At 43.8% G+C, this 15,178-nt stretch overlaps 1 long non-coding RNA gene across 9 annotated transcripts; it reads left to right on the forward strand.

Moving 5' to 3' along the window:
* The first annotated feature begins 9,758 nt into the window (after nucleotides 1-9,758).
* LOC125507288 lies at nucleotides 9,759-14,449 on the forward strand. 9 transcript variants are annotated; one of them, XR_007282877.1, is made up of 5 exons: nucleotides 9,761-10,037; nucleotides 10,113-11,819; nucleotides 12,424-12,983; nucleotides 13,051-13,125; nucleotides 13,239-14,449. It is a non-coding gene; the product is annotated as an uncharacterized LOC125507288 (long non-coding RNA). The 9 variants fall into 9 exon arrangements; XR_007282878.1 differs by having other exon boundaries at nucleotides 13,261-14,449; XR_007282850.1 differs by having other exon boundaries at nucleotides 9,759-10,037; nucleotides 12,424-13,514; nucleotides 13,588-14,449.
* Nucleotides 14,450-15,178: the final 729 nt, after the last annotated feature.

Raw genomic sequence — 15,178 nt, forward strand, 5'->3', positions numbered from 1 at the left:
ATGGACCGATTCAGACGCCGAGCAGTTTCCGACCGACGACGGAGGTGCATACGATCACGCTGAGATGTGATGTTCGAGATCGTCAGCTTGCTATCACCTGGAGCCGTAGCATCGCTCTTTGCCCTTTTGGTGTCTCGCTGCCAAAGGGGGAGAGAGTTTAGGGATTTGCGTTGTTGCTGTGTTGCGAGTGTGTCTTTGTGGTTTGTGGCGTCTTGTGTTTTCTCGTCATTTTGCTTGGATTGGTTTGGTGCGAGTGGGACCTAAGTTCTAGACATATGGTGTGAGACATATGCTACCTTATCTTTACCTTTATTATCTTTGTCCTTTCAGTACTATAGTATCTTATTAGTTGCATGCTTATCCTGTTTTATACCCTGCTCTCCTGTATCCTGTGCTTAGAATTTTTGGACTATAAAATATAGGGGGAGTTTTGATCCTAATGTGCGTGTCTTGCACTCCAAAGGCACTACTAACCAGGTGCACACATTCAGGGGGAGCCCGTCTATATTTTGTAGTTCTAAGTATCCTTACTTTTATGTCTTTTCCCTGTGCAAATCCCTGGTTGTCATCAATCCACCAAAAAGGGGGAGATTGTTAAGGCATATCTCTCTCGATGTAGTTTTGGTGATTGATGACAACATATTTGCAGACTAACCATGTGCTTTGAGCATTTCAGAGATTCATCCTTTGGCTCGAGACGATTTCTTTCCCCTCGGAGTGTTTTTCAAGACGGTGTAGCTCTTTCGTTTCTTGTTGGTGGACTAGTTTCGTAGGAGTCACCGTACTATCAAGAGGGGGTCCGCTTTGGTAAGGGTAGGGTGGAATCATCACGTACACTTTCGTTTCACACCCTCTGGTCCTTCCTGCGTCGTTGGAAGTTTGATTCTCTGCTGTTTGGGCAGTCTTTGGCCCCAGCGGTAGTACCGCGGTGCCCAGCGGTAATACCGCTTGAGGGTCCTCAGCGGCAGTACCGCTGCGGTACCGGGCCACTACCGCGTCGACTCGAGGGGGCCACTTATCGTGTCGGGTTGAGCGGCACTTGCAGCGGTAGTAGGTGCGGTAGTACTGCTCGAGAGCGGTAGTACCGCCCTGCCACCGCGGCAATACCGCGGTGGGCCTGTCCGACAGTACCGCGCTGGGCTAGTCCCTCCTCTATCTTCAAGCCCTCTCTGGCTGGGCCGTAGTACCGTAAAGGGGAGCGGTAGTACCGCTGGGTCCAGCGTAGTACCGCCCTCTGCGGGGCTGTTTAGTGGGGTAACGGTTGGATTGTTACCCCCACTATAAAAAGGATTCCCCTTCTTCTTCATTGACTTACCTCTTCCCCCCAAAAGCTCCATTATTGCTCCAAGCTCCATTTTCGCCCGGTCTCTCTCCCTAGCCAACCAAACTTGTTGATTTGCTCGGGAGTAGTTGAGAAGGCCCCGATCTACACTTCCACTAAGAGATATTTGATTCCCCCACTAATCCATAGCGGATCTTGTTACTCTTGGGTGTTTGAGCACCCTAGACGGTTGAGGTCACCACGGAGCCATAGTCCATTGTGGTGAAGCTTCATGGTGTTGTTGGGAGCCTCCGATTGAGTTGTGGAGTTTGCCCCAACCTTGTTTGTAAAGGTCCGGTCGCCGCCTCCAAGGGCACCAATAGTGGAATCATGGCATCTCGCATTGTGTGAGGGCGTGAGGAGAATACAGTGGCCCTAGTGGCTTCTTGGGGAGCATTGTGCCTCCACACCGCTCTAACGGAGACGTACTTCCCCTCAAAAGGAAGGAACTTCGGTAACACATTCTCGTCTTCACCGGGTCCACTCTTGGTTATCTCTTACCTTTACTTGTGCAAGCTTATTAGTGTTACTTCTCTTGCTTGCTTGTATGTTCGTTGTTGTTGCATCATATAGGTTGCTCACCTAGTTGCACATCTAGACAACCTACTTTGATACAAAGTTTTAATTTGGTAAAGAAAAGCTAAAAATTGTTAGTTGCCTATTCACCCCCCCTCTAGTCAACCATATCGATCCTTTTAGAGGCAGAATTCACTTGAAACGTTCTGGCTGTTGGCGTTTCCTCTGTGTACATGTACGTGCGTGAGTAGAAGGAGATGAAGCGCTTAGAGAGAGATAAGTAAGCGGAAGGGCAGCAGTCAAGCATACATGTTGTTTCTTCTCTGTATGTTTTTCCTTACGTGTAATGATGATGAGTACATGAGAAGGGTTCAGCCACAACCTGAGGAAAATGGGCTAAGGCCCAGGTGGAAAGGAAATAGATAATGGGAGAGAATGAAAACACATTGGGTTAGGCCTATGTAGTTTGGGAAAAGAAAAAGTGGGCTGCTCACATGAAAGAGATAGATGTGTTGGGAAATTCTGCCAGAGATTGAACGAACAAACGAACTAGATTTTTCTAATAGAAAAATCTAAAATAAGGAATAAAAGATCAACAAAAGCAAATGAAGTTCCAAAAATACACGTGTATAATTAATATGCCAAAGAAAACGAAAAAAATCCAAGTTAAAGTAAAGAACAAAACGAAAAGTTTAATTTAAGTTGGCAATAGTTCAAATTAAATCCTCCAAAGTATAAAAGTCTAATTTAAGCTTTGTTAATAAACAAAACAAAAGAAATTTTCTGGCCCTACTTTTTAGAAAAACTTTTTATTAAACATTCCGAAAATCGGGATGTTACACGTGAGCGTATATTTTATCCACTCTCTTTGTTGACCTACTGTCTTGTATACCAACAAAGACGAATTTACTTGCAATCTGTTGTAACACCCTCGATGCGACTATATCTCCCACGTGTCGAGGCACGACTTAGAGGCATAATCGCATTGAAGGCATATGTCGCAAGTGAGGTAATCTTCACACAACCCATGTAATATAATAAGGGAAAGAGATACATAGTTGGCTTACAATCGCCACTTCACACAATTACATGAATAAAGCATTACATCATCCAAATACACTCAAGGTCCGACTACGGAACCAAAATAAAAGAAGAACCCCAAATGCGACAAAGGTCCCCGATCGACCCCAACTGGGCTCCACTACTGATCAACTAGAACGGAACAACACAAAGGACAAGATCTTCATCGAGCTCCTCCTGAGCTTGGTTGCGTCACCTGCTCTGTAACATCGGCACCTGCAAACTAGTTTTGGAAGTATCTGTGAGCCACAGGGACTCAGCAATCTCGCACCCTCGCGATCAAGACTATTTAAGCTTATGGGTAAGGTAAAGGTATGAGGTGGAGCTGCAGCAAGCGACTAGCATATATGGTGGCTAACATACGCAAATGAGAGCGAGAAGAGAAGGCAAAGCACGTTCGAGAAAGTATGATCAAGAAGTGATCCTAAACAACCTACGTCAAGCATAACTCCAACACCGTGTTCACTTCCCGGACACCGCCGGAAAGAGACCATCACGGTTACACACGCAGTTGACTCATTTTAATTAAGTTAAGGTTCAAGTTATCTACAACCGGACATTAACAAATTCCCATCTGCACATAACCGCGGGCACGGCTTTCGAAAGTTCAAATCCCTGCAGGGGTGTCCCAACTTAGCCCATCACAAGCTCTCACGGTCAACGAAGGAATAGACCTCCTCCCGAGACATTCCGATCAGACTCGGTATCCCGGTATAACAAGACATTTCGACAGGGTAAAACTAAACCAGCAACACCGCCCGAATGTGCCGACAAATCCCGATAGGAGCTGCACATATCTCTTTCTTAGGGCACACTCAGATTGTCTTAGGTACGGGTAGGCCAGCCCAGAGTTGCCCCTGGTGGTCACCGGCAGCTGACAGGTTGGACCAACACTCAGAGGAGCACTGGCCCGGGGGGGTAAAATAATGATGACCCTCAGGAGCGCGACTCCCAAGGGAAAAGAAAAGGCTAGGTGGAAAATGGTAAAACCAATGTTGGGCATTGCTGGAAGAGCTTTACTTAAGGCGGACTGTCAAGGGGTTCCCATTATAGCCCAACCGCGTAAGGAACGCAAAATCCAGGAACATAACACCGATATGACGGAAACTAGGGCGGCAAGAGTGGAACAAAACACCAGGCATAAGGCCGAGCCTTCCACCCTTTACCAAGTATATAGATGCATTAATTAAATAAGATATATTGTGATATCCCAACAAGTAACATGTTCCAACAAGAAACAACATCTCCATGTTCCAACAAGGAACAAACTTCAATCTTCACCTGCAACTAACAACGCTATAAGAGGGGCTGAGCAAAGCGGTAATATAGCCAAACAACGGTTTGCTAGGACAAGGTGGGTTAGAGGCTTGGTTGAACAAAGTAGGAGGCATGATAAGCAAGTGGTAGGTATCGCAGCATAGGCATAGCAAAAGAGCGAGCAACTAAGCAAGCAAAGATAGAAGTGATTTCGAGGGTATGGTCATCTTGCCTGAAATCCTGCAAGGAAGAAGAACGAGTCCATGAAGAAGACAAACGGACGTAGTCGAACGGTCCCTCACAAACGCGACGTTAACGGAACCAACCCGAAGAAGCAACACCGGAAAGGAAGCATACAACATAGTAAACAACCACCACATAGACATGGCATGATGCGCAAACAAGTATGATGCATGTCCGGTTTAAAGAGGGCATGTCATGGCAAAGTGCAACAAACAACACTACAAATTAAGTGGAGCTCAATATGCAACGAGTTGCATATTGACGAAAAACCACATGACTTATTTAGTTCTCTCTCGTTTATGTACCCAACAAGATTAAATGTTACTAAGCATGGCAAGAGGGGAAACAAATGAAAACTACCTATCTAGTCAAGGTTAAATGAGGCCGGAAGCAACGAACAACAATTCCGGAAACTCCCCATGAGCATATTATAGATTTGGTACTGTTCTGCCCTAAACACAATTTTAGAGTTGTTTAACATGCAAATAAAGGTCACCATGTTAAACTAGGCATTTTTCTACCCCATTTACATATATAATTTATTTAAAACCGAGCTACGGTTATTTAGTTATGAAATAAATCATTTTATCATGACATAGGAGCAAATTTAACCAAACAACATTTTAAACATTTTAAACATGGATGAAAATGACATATTATGAAACTAGACAAAATTTTAAGCAACTTTTATATATAAATCATTTTAATCCGATGCACCATTTGTGAGTTATTAAATGCATGATCTAGGGGGACTATTATGTAAAACAGGTTTTCTCTGGAAAATTAGTAAATTCGTTCGCGAAATAAAAACAGTGACTCGGGCCGAATCAAGCTGGCCCAACAGGAGGAAAAACAGAGGCGGGGCGCTGGGGTGTGGCCTCACCCAGTGGGCCTTGACCCGGTCGGTGCAGAGAGGCTGGAGGAGGCCGGTTGGGGAGGTCGGACGCGGGCCAGCTGGAGCCTGGCGCGACTGGGCTTGGTGCGATCTGGCGCTGGCTCCAGGCGAACAGGGACGCGGTCAACGGCGATGCGGGACTTGGCGCTGGTCGTCCTCCTCGCACGCAGAAGCAGGGGAACAGCGCGACGAAGATGTCGGGCGCGCCGGCGCGATGCAGAAGAGGCAGCGGGCGGCTGGGCGCAAGGAGACTGGTCCGAGCTCGTCGTGGACGCCGAGAGGAAATGGATCCGGCGGCGAGTTGAGGCCAGGGCCGCGGGGTCGATGCGGATGAGCGAGACGAGCGCTCCGGCTCGTTGCAGAGGAGGAAAAACCGACAGGTTCAGGGGACGACGCCTTGCAGGTGCGAGAGAGCGTTGAGGGGTTCCAGCAACGCGTGAAGGACGAGGTCGCCGGAGAGTGGCAAGGACGGGGCCTTGGGCGATGACTTGGCGGCGGAGACGAGGTGCTCGGGGAGCCCCTCGGGCGCGAGAGGAGGCTGGCGTCCCGGCGCTCGCGGGCACTGGGGCGCACGAAGGAGGAGGACGAGGTGGCTGGTTGCATCGGGAGGATGGATCTCGGGCGCGCTGAGGGAGATGGACGTGGGTGAAGCTCCAAGGCCATGGCCTTCCTGTGAACCAGAGAAGAGGAAGACAGTGCGGTCAGGGGAGAGAAGCACCAGGGGAAAAGGAGAGAAAGGAAAAGAAGGGGCGCGGGGCTCATCTTGAACGAAGCTCGTCGGTGGCGCGGGGACGAAGCGGGGTCAGGCACTGCTCGCTGCTCCACGGGGACGAGAAGGAGCTGCTGGTTGGCTCGGGGCTGAAAACGAGGGGAGGTGGTGGATCTGGATCCCGAGGAAGATGGTGGCGGCGGCCGACAGGGATCGGTGGGACATCTCCCTAGAAGTTAGGGTTTTGTCCAGTTTTAAACTAGGGAGTTTTATATAAGGAAAATAGGAGAAGTTTAGGGGCTAACCCGTCCCTCCAATTAAAATCGAGCGGTCGAGAAAAATAGACTAGGAAGTCCGTATAAGAAAACGGTGATGTTTTGTAGATGTTTGGGGATGATCCGGACACAACGGTGGCGACAGTCCGGGTCGGGTTCGGGACAACTTTCGGACGCGCGCGAGGGGGGGCTGCGGGCTGACGAGAGAGGCTAGGTTGGACCTGGCGGTAGGTAGTGAGCTGTGTAGACGGGCTCGAGCTGAGAGAAGAGAAGAGAGAGAGGCCCGGCGACTGTTTCCGGAGACCGAAAACGTCCGACGTTAGACCGGCTATACTGCCACTATAGTTAATCGTTGGGGCATCAAACGATCTCCGAATGCGATGAAACTTGACAGGCGGTCTATCTACACTATAATAAGACCACACGTCAACTCTCATCCCATTCCGAGAACATTTTCCAGCCACTTATAAAATACTATTTCGGACATGCCGCGGGCGCGTGCAAGTGTGTCTGGGCTCAGAACGGACAACGGACGGAACTCGGAGAACCCAGACGAATGCAGGTTTTGAAAACATGATGATGCAATGCACATGATGACAAGATGAAATGCAACACGCAAGCAAATGACATGGCAACAACAACGAATAATTGGACGACACCTGGCACATCGGTCACGGGGCGTCACATCTGTATATTTGAATCAGATAAAAGCTTTCATCAAACCGAGACAGGTTGTGCCTCCTCCTAAACACGAAGCTTCAATGGATAACGCCAGCAGCAGCTCCGGGGCAGGCTAAACACAATGACCCAATTCTGACGCTTCCTTCATAAAAATTCTGACCCTTCCCTAATTCTTGATGTATGGCGGGACATAGATGAAAAGATAAGCATGCATGTTATCTGGATAGAGAAACAGAGAACAAATTGCAAGGGCACTCTTGATGATGGAATTTACTTGCTTGTAGATTCAAAGGTTTGACAAAGAAAGTACCCAAACGCTGCCTTGAATAGACGCCGGAGCAGAATGCGCAAGGGAGAACCTCCTCCTGTGAAACCCAATCTCCGATATCTAGACCACTGGAATTGGACGCCCGCTTCCTCTGGCTGCTCTTGGTCTTGCTGATCGCCGGCTCGAACATGCCTCATCATTGGCCGGATGGCCACTTTCTTCCTCCTCCGGCCCTCCGCCTCCACATGAGTGGTTCTCTGGCCTCGGCGACATGGGCTACGGTGGTGTGGCACGTTGTGCAGCTCGGCCCGGTGCTCTTTATCCGCGAGAAAACGTTGCTATTTCCAGTGCATCTCTCCAGCGTACAGAGGGGGAATTATATACTTGTTGGTAAATGGCTGAAGATGAAAAGACAACATCCGCAGGTATCCATGACCTTTGGGCTTCGGAGCTACTAATCCAGTATGTAAGCTCCAATTTAATTTAGGAGGTTGTTACTCGGAGGGGAAGAGAGAGCTTTCACATAGTGGGACCTCCACGTGGCTTCATTAAATAGGAGGAAAAGCTATCAATCCATCAATTGTTCTTTTTTTCTCAGTGAGGGAGGTTGTGCTTAGCTCTGTTAATTGAAAAAAAACTGCCGTGGTCTTGAGTGGGACTGCATGAGGTGTGACATGGCTGGACGTGATTGGATGATGACGTGGCTATGCTGCATGTTGAGGTAAATCAAGTAGTGGGGGTGAACTTCTTAAGTATATAGGATACATGGTAAACATTTCTCAAATTCCTACTGATAACTTTTCTAAATTGTATGAAACTTATAGAAAAAATATGCGAATATTTTTTGACTTTGATTATATTTGTTCTAGAAAATGTCGTGATTTTTCTGAAATGCCTCAAATTTCTTTTAAAAAATTGTCACAAACATTTCTTTGAATGTTACTGTGTTTTCCCATTGTCTAATACATATTTTGTAAACATCACAAGCATTCTTTTGAATTGCATGAACATTTTTAAAATGTCAATTTATATGTCCAGATTTTTCAAAACGGCACAACCGCCTTTTTTATTGAAAATCTATTATTAAAATAAGTAGGATAAATTTATTCGTGTTTTTAAAAAAATACGTGCACACTCTAAAAATTGTTTGGGGATTTTCAGAAAAATTCCATGTTTTAAAAAATTGAGAAGAAATTGTTCGGAATACTAAAATTTGTTCTTATTTTAAATAAATCAGAATTATAAAATCTACTGAAATTTGAAAAATAATTTTTGAAATTTCAAAATTGTTTGTGTTAGAAAAAATATTCGACATTTCAAATAAAATCACAATCTGTAAAAAAGGTTTTCAAAAAATTTCTTGAGCAACTGGTTAACGGAAGGATCCTAGGAACTTATAAACCAGTTTTGGAAGCTTTCAAGCCGGCTTGCTTTTTTTATCTCTTTCTCTTTCTCTACCAGTTTTCTATTTTATTTTTCTTTCTTCATTTTCCTTTTTCTTTTCATCGTTTTTTCTATTTATTTTTGTATGTGGTTAAATTTGGGAATAGTTTTCACAGTTGCAATATTAACTCATACACTTTTTCAAAATCATAAAAAATCGAAAATATTGAAATCCTGAACATTTTTCGAATGCACAAACTTTTCTGAATTCAGAACATTTTTCTTATTTTCATACATTTGTCGAATTCACAAGTTTTTTTAGTACCAAGTTTTTTAATTCATGATTTTATTTCAATTTGATTTCGTTAATATTGTCTGAATTTCTTTTAAAATGAACAAATTTTATGTCACGGACATTTTTTGAATTTGTGAATATTTTATGAATTCATAATTTGTTTGAATTTGTGATCATTGTTTGAATTCGATTTCATGAACATTTTATGAATTCGTGAATACTTGTTGAATTGCCAACATTTTTTGAACTCGCTAATTCTTTTGAATGCATGAACATTTGCAAACTCCCAAACATTTTTCGAATTTATGATATATATAATTTCAAAATTTATGACATTTTTTAAAATTCTTGAACATGTTATTATTATTTTATTAAATAATTAAAATTTTAAACCAATAAAAATGAAATGGAAAAACGAGGAAATAGGTACTCGAATGAGCAGAGCTAACGGCCGCTTCCGCATTCACCCTTGGCCTAGCCCATTAATTGCATCTTGTTCGCGAGAATGCGGGAAGCGTCGCCTGAAGGGAGGCACGGGGTGAGCCGGCCATGGGTGAAAAAAATGTTCCTGCTGTATACCAAAAATATAAAATGTGTAATAAAAAGTAGAACGTAAAAACAAAATTTTAGAAAATGTTGACCACGTATCAGAAAAATATTAATCATATCTTTACCTACTAATAAACCAGCTACTGCTTCTGGTCGTCCGTCATGGCAGTTTTTCAAAACAGTCCCTCTGTTTCTAAGAAATCAACCCGCAGGCCTATCTTAAGTGGATATCTAAGAAAAAGTTTCGTTTTTGCAGAAAACACCCTGGCACTCGGAGTATTCAACACGTGGTCCGAGCAGATTTGCAAAGGAAAAAAACACAACAACACACGCACGGGCTCGCCTCCTCTCCCTCTCGCCCATTAAGTCGCCGCCGCCGCCGCCCACACCGGCCGCTTCCGGCGACCTCCAGCGTCGCGCAGCATGCCCCCGAGCTCCCCACGGTCCGCGCCTCCCTTCCCTCCGGCTAGATTCTCCGCTCCCGGACTCTACCGCACGCTCGCAACCCCACCCCGTGGCTAGGGTTTCGGGCAGGGCTTCGCCGGCGCGTCTCCGGCGACCCCAGGTTCACCCCTCCTTCCTTCTTGACTGGGATCCGCCACCCCTACACCTCACCTTCTCTTCATATCCTCTGCTGCAGATGCAGATGGAGCACGCCATGAGATTTCCCCATCCACCACGGTCGCCGCCGTCAAGGGCTTCTTCACGGATCTGGGACGCCATGGACATGCAGCTCCTCAAGGACTTTCTATTGAAACATCTTGTCCATCATGTGTAGAACATGATGCACCGTTAAGTCAAGGTTCAGGACGACGTATATCGTAGCCCCATGCTGGCTTTTTTCCAATGCAGGACCTTCTACATCTCTGCATATCGATCCATTTTGGACCTCAGTAAGTAACTCAGTTTGCATCACTTCCCTTAATTGAACTAGATAAAGAACCATAGGTCAGTGCTAACTGGTACCTGGGAAAGCACATATTGTGGAAAGTTAAAAGGGTTATGATGATGAACGTAGAGTATCGGTCCACCAAGTCAAAGTTAATTTGATATGTTCAAGTTAACCATGGATCAATTCTGGAATATTTGTTAGCTGAAATTGTAGGCAGTTCATCTCTGGAGTTATACGATCTTTTCTTGGAGTAGTCTTCCCTTCAAGTATTTCATCTCTTATCTATTAAAATAAATGTTAATAGAAAAGACATCTTTGGTCTCAAGAATTAGTAATACTCCCATTTGTATTTCCTAATCATATTTTTTCATTTTTGAATTACATCAAACCTATGTCTAGATTGTATACTACCCCGCCCAGCGTTATTACTTTGGCTGTATCTAACTTTAGTCAGTAATTGATATACCTATAATTGTTGTTCTGCACCTATGTCCACAGTCCACACTTCTCTAGATGGTCACACTTTTGATGTTGAACTGACGTCAGATCTCTAAACAAAGGATTTGCAGCATATATAGATGCATTAATGCCAATCTTTATCACTCTGTTACGTATCTACTCCTACCTACTTGAATCTTCTATTCCCAGTTAATTAGAAATTTTGTTATTTGTGGACATCTCCTAAATACATCAAGTAATTTTTGTGTTAAAGAGCAGTACGTTCTGTTTTCATTTGTGACCCAAAGGTCAGCAACGTAAAGCTTGCATGCATCTGAAGGCATGTTCCATCCTTGAATATATACTAATATAAAGGCATGTTACAATTGTGTGCAGGTAGAAAATTCATCATTTTAGTGTCCATCTGAAGAATCACATCGTGATAGGAACAAGGACAATGGCTGGCATGTTGGTAGGAATCTGAGATGATAAAAAATAGTACTCATCCAACTGCTAACTGAATATGCTGGAAATTAGCTCATAGTTACACATATATTATTACTGGGGCAGTACCGTCCTAGACTTGCATATTCAGAATTAATTGATCTCACACAGTAGTGCCATTTGTCGACACACCGTATGATATATGAATAAAACCATAAAAGTGTATATGAAACTGTATAATCTGGCACTTCGTTTCATGCCTACATCAATGCAATGTCCTTTTTATGTTATCATGGCATACATAGATAATTAAATGAGGATTCTTTGATAATGTCTCCATCTCTTGAGCTAAGCACATGCTGTCAACATCATGGAACGACATGGAGCTGCAGACATGCACTTTGGAGCAGAGGTTGACTTGCAGCTGCGTCTGCAATCTCCCAAACAAATGAGCAGCACCATGCAGTTGTGGGCTTGCAGCAGGTTGGCGGGCGAATGGTCATAGCAGGAATACAACGGGCATGTCGACTGCTGCGAGTATTCCATTCAAGTCGACAACTACATTTGCAAGAGGTGTGTTGTTTACTTGGAGAAATTTTTGAGAAAATCATCAATTTATTTAGCATTAGTTAAATCAGTTTGTCGAGCTGAGTTTTTTTTATCTTGATGGTTGTGAGAACTCTGATGGTAGAAGAATTCTGCTATTGAGATGGTTCTTCTATTTTTTTCCTGTACTCCTACTATTCTAATGCAACATCACTTTTTAGTGCTAAAGTACTAGCTTACATCCTTTCTTTTCCCTTTTTCCCTTGAAAAGCCAGGTAGAAGTTCTGTTTAAACACTTATATATAGAATACTAAGAATTTCTTTTTCTTCTTCTTGCTGTTGGCTGGTAGCTTTTAGTAGCAATTTGGATAATTCTGTGCATAATATTCTGTATGATTTTGGGGCAAGAAAGGTCGGGGATTCTGTTGTGGGTGGATCATGGCCTCCAGAACAATGCACACTATAAAGTAGCCTGAGCAAGTTGTGGGGGGTGCCTTCATATGGTTGTTAAATTGCTGCTCCTTTTCTATATGGATTAATGTGAAGCACCTCTAATTTCTCTTTGAAAAATATATGTCTCTTTTTGTTCGATTTGAGTAACTCACAGTAGTTGCTTTTGATGTTATTGTAGTTTTACACCACCGTATGATCGATGAATTCGAGGTCTGAGGCCCGTCCAGGGGCTAGAGCAGATTCATCGGACGGTGGAGTTGAGTGACCCACTCATTGATACCAGGTGTGCTCAAGTGAAGCCAGGGATTTGATCCATCCATCTCGGAGCGCATGAATCAACAGAGGATCCATCCAGTCAAACAAGTGAATTTAGGCTTGATTAATTAGCAGGAGCATACGAGTGTCTTTTGCACATGTAGTTTAGGTTTGTACAGGTTCAGGTAGTCAACTGTTAAGCATGGTAGGATCCGCAAGCTGGGCAGTAGGCAGCGTCACGGTACGATCCAGCAGGACGGCGGAGGAGGCGGCCCGTGGTGACTGGGGAGGATACAAAGGGGGATGGAGAGGTTGCGGGAAATTTATGGGTCTGGACTGGAGCAGAGGGAGATAGAGAATGGGTGAGAAAGATGGAGATGTTGATAGGTAATACCTGTTGGAAAGAGATGTTGATAGTTTACTTTTCTTCATCTCCAACGCAACTATCAACTGATGCGCTGACTGTATCATCACAGTTCTCATGTAAGCAAAGGATCTTGCTTCTTCCCAAATTAGATTTTGAAGTATTTCACTTCTATTGTTTCTCCAGGTATACTGCATTTGATCACGGTTCTCATGTGATCGGCTACCTGCAGATCTACATACTAGGGCGATAATATGCAATGTAGGAGTCTTGACCATCCAATGATTTATTTGTGTTTGGTTTTGCTGCATCGGTCAATATGTGCATATCCTTGGATGTAGTATTGCTTTTCCTAAGTGTGTTTTGTAGATCAGATAATGATTCGCAATGTACTAGGAGGTTTGGACAGCAAGTGATTGTCACCAACACCAAGGATCAGGTTCCTGCCAGAAGAACCCAAAGCAGAGCAAGAGAAGGAAAATGAAGGTGAAGTTGCAGGTTCTGTTGGAGAGAGGGCTTCATCACATACTTGCTGCGAAGGCCATGTTGTCAAGGAGCCGGTGACTGCCGCTCCAGCTGCCTCGCGCCATGCCCCGTCGTGTGGGGTGCATTGTGAGTTCTGCATCAGGCTCGCGCCACCGCTCCGGCAGGTACTCAACGCGCAATCATGGGTTGTTGTGTTAACTTGATACAGTTGCTGATAACAGTGATGCGGCACTCTAGCTAATAGGCAGTATTGGTGTCGACTGGAGCAACTAGAGTCGCTAGCTGTTATGCTAAAAGAATAGGGTGGATTTGCTTCATGCAAGAAGACAGTAAGGATAAAGCAGCAAAAAGCAGGCCATTAGTGGTGATGGATAATTTCTCCAATCAATTTAACGTAGATGCCTTCCAACATTGCACACTAAGCGATTGCATTTTTTAGATATATAGAAAGGTGGCTTCTGTTTTCAAGAAAGTTGGCATGGCGTGATTGTTAATTTTTTATGCCAACAATTACATAAGCTTGGCTGACAAGTATACATTCTGAAATGATATTGACATATTTAGACCGAACCTTTAAACCTAGCATATTTATTTTTCTCACCTAATGATTTTTATTATGTATGATATGTATTGCATAGACTGCTGGATTTGACATTACAATCTGGAACTAAATAAATAAAAATAGAGAAATTCATATAGTGGCAGTAAAGTGCTAACAAGTTATAATCTGTTTTTAGTTGCATTACAGTAAGAGGAAACCTTTATTTTACTTGTGAGCATTGTAATTGTTTGCGAAGGGCTAATGTTAATAAGATATGCATACAAATCTTAGCCTGGAGGCCGTGCTTTGTTCAAAGTAGCTGGGTATATGTACAATAAATAAATATTCATGTGTTATCTTGGTACTGTACAATATTGTTGAGAGTGGTTTAATTCACAGGTTTAGTAGCTCGTGAGAGATATTAAAGTTCATTTTGTGGTTGCACGTCGACACCATGGTAACTTCGTTGATATATGGTTCCTTGAACAAACATGCTAATATGTACTCTTGAACTGAGGTGTAGCTCCCAAATATTATGCCTCCGGTTATTTTAACTTATAAGTGGTAGTATCCAACACGTGAATTGCACAATTACTAGAGATAATTACTGTGTGATTGAAAGGGAGAGCGAGAGCGAGAGCGAGGTATAGAAGAACATAAAGAAGAAGGATTCAGATAAGTACCACACGTGTGGCAGGAAGCAATTCCGTCCTGACGTTTTTTGATGGCAACTTTAGTTACCCGGGGATGGCAAGTTGTGAAGCGTATCAACTTTCTGTCTGGATTGCAAGTTTTAGTTGGGGTTCCGTTTTTTTTTCGTATGGAAATTTTAGTTGTAAAAACATCAGGGCGGGCGTTACTTCGTGCCACACGTGTGGCACTATCATTTGGAAAGAAAAATGGTTTAATGATAGAAATAAGTTGACAATGCTGCCTGATGTCCATAGATAATTTAAAGGTATATGATACACATGTTTAATGTGAACCACTAAAATATGTATGTCCTCATTACAACGTAGGTGCATATTACTATCCTCCTAGTATAATCTTCCTCCTATAAGTATAAGTAGAAGAACAACTACGGCTCCTCTTCTGCTCTATTTCTTCTAGGTAGGCAGACTCCACCTAAATTGCCGCCTTATGTCACCATCGAATGCTGTTAAACTCACCTCACAAAGATTGATCGACAAGGAGAATTCATTCAGACGAAGAAGAGGTTGAACCATGCATCATAGATGATGAATTTCACCGTTCAATCTACACTGACCACCGCATACCTATGTCGCA

Source organism: Triticum urartu, chromosome 1, assembly GCF_003073215.2.
Source record: "Triticum urartu cultivar G1812 chromosome 1, Tu2.1, whole genome shotgun sequence".
NCBI lineage: Eukaryota > Viridiplantae > Streptophyta > Magnoliopsida > Poales > Poaceae > Triticum > Triticum urartu.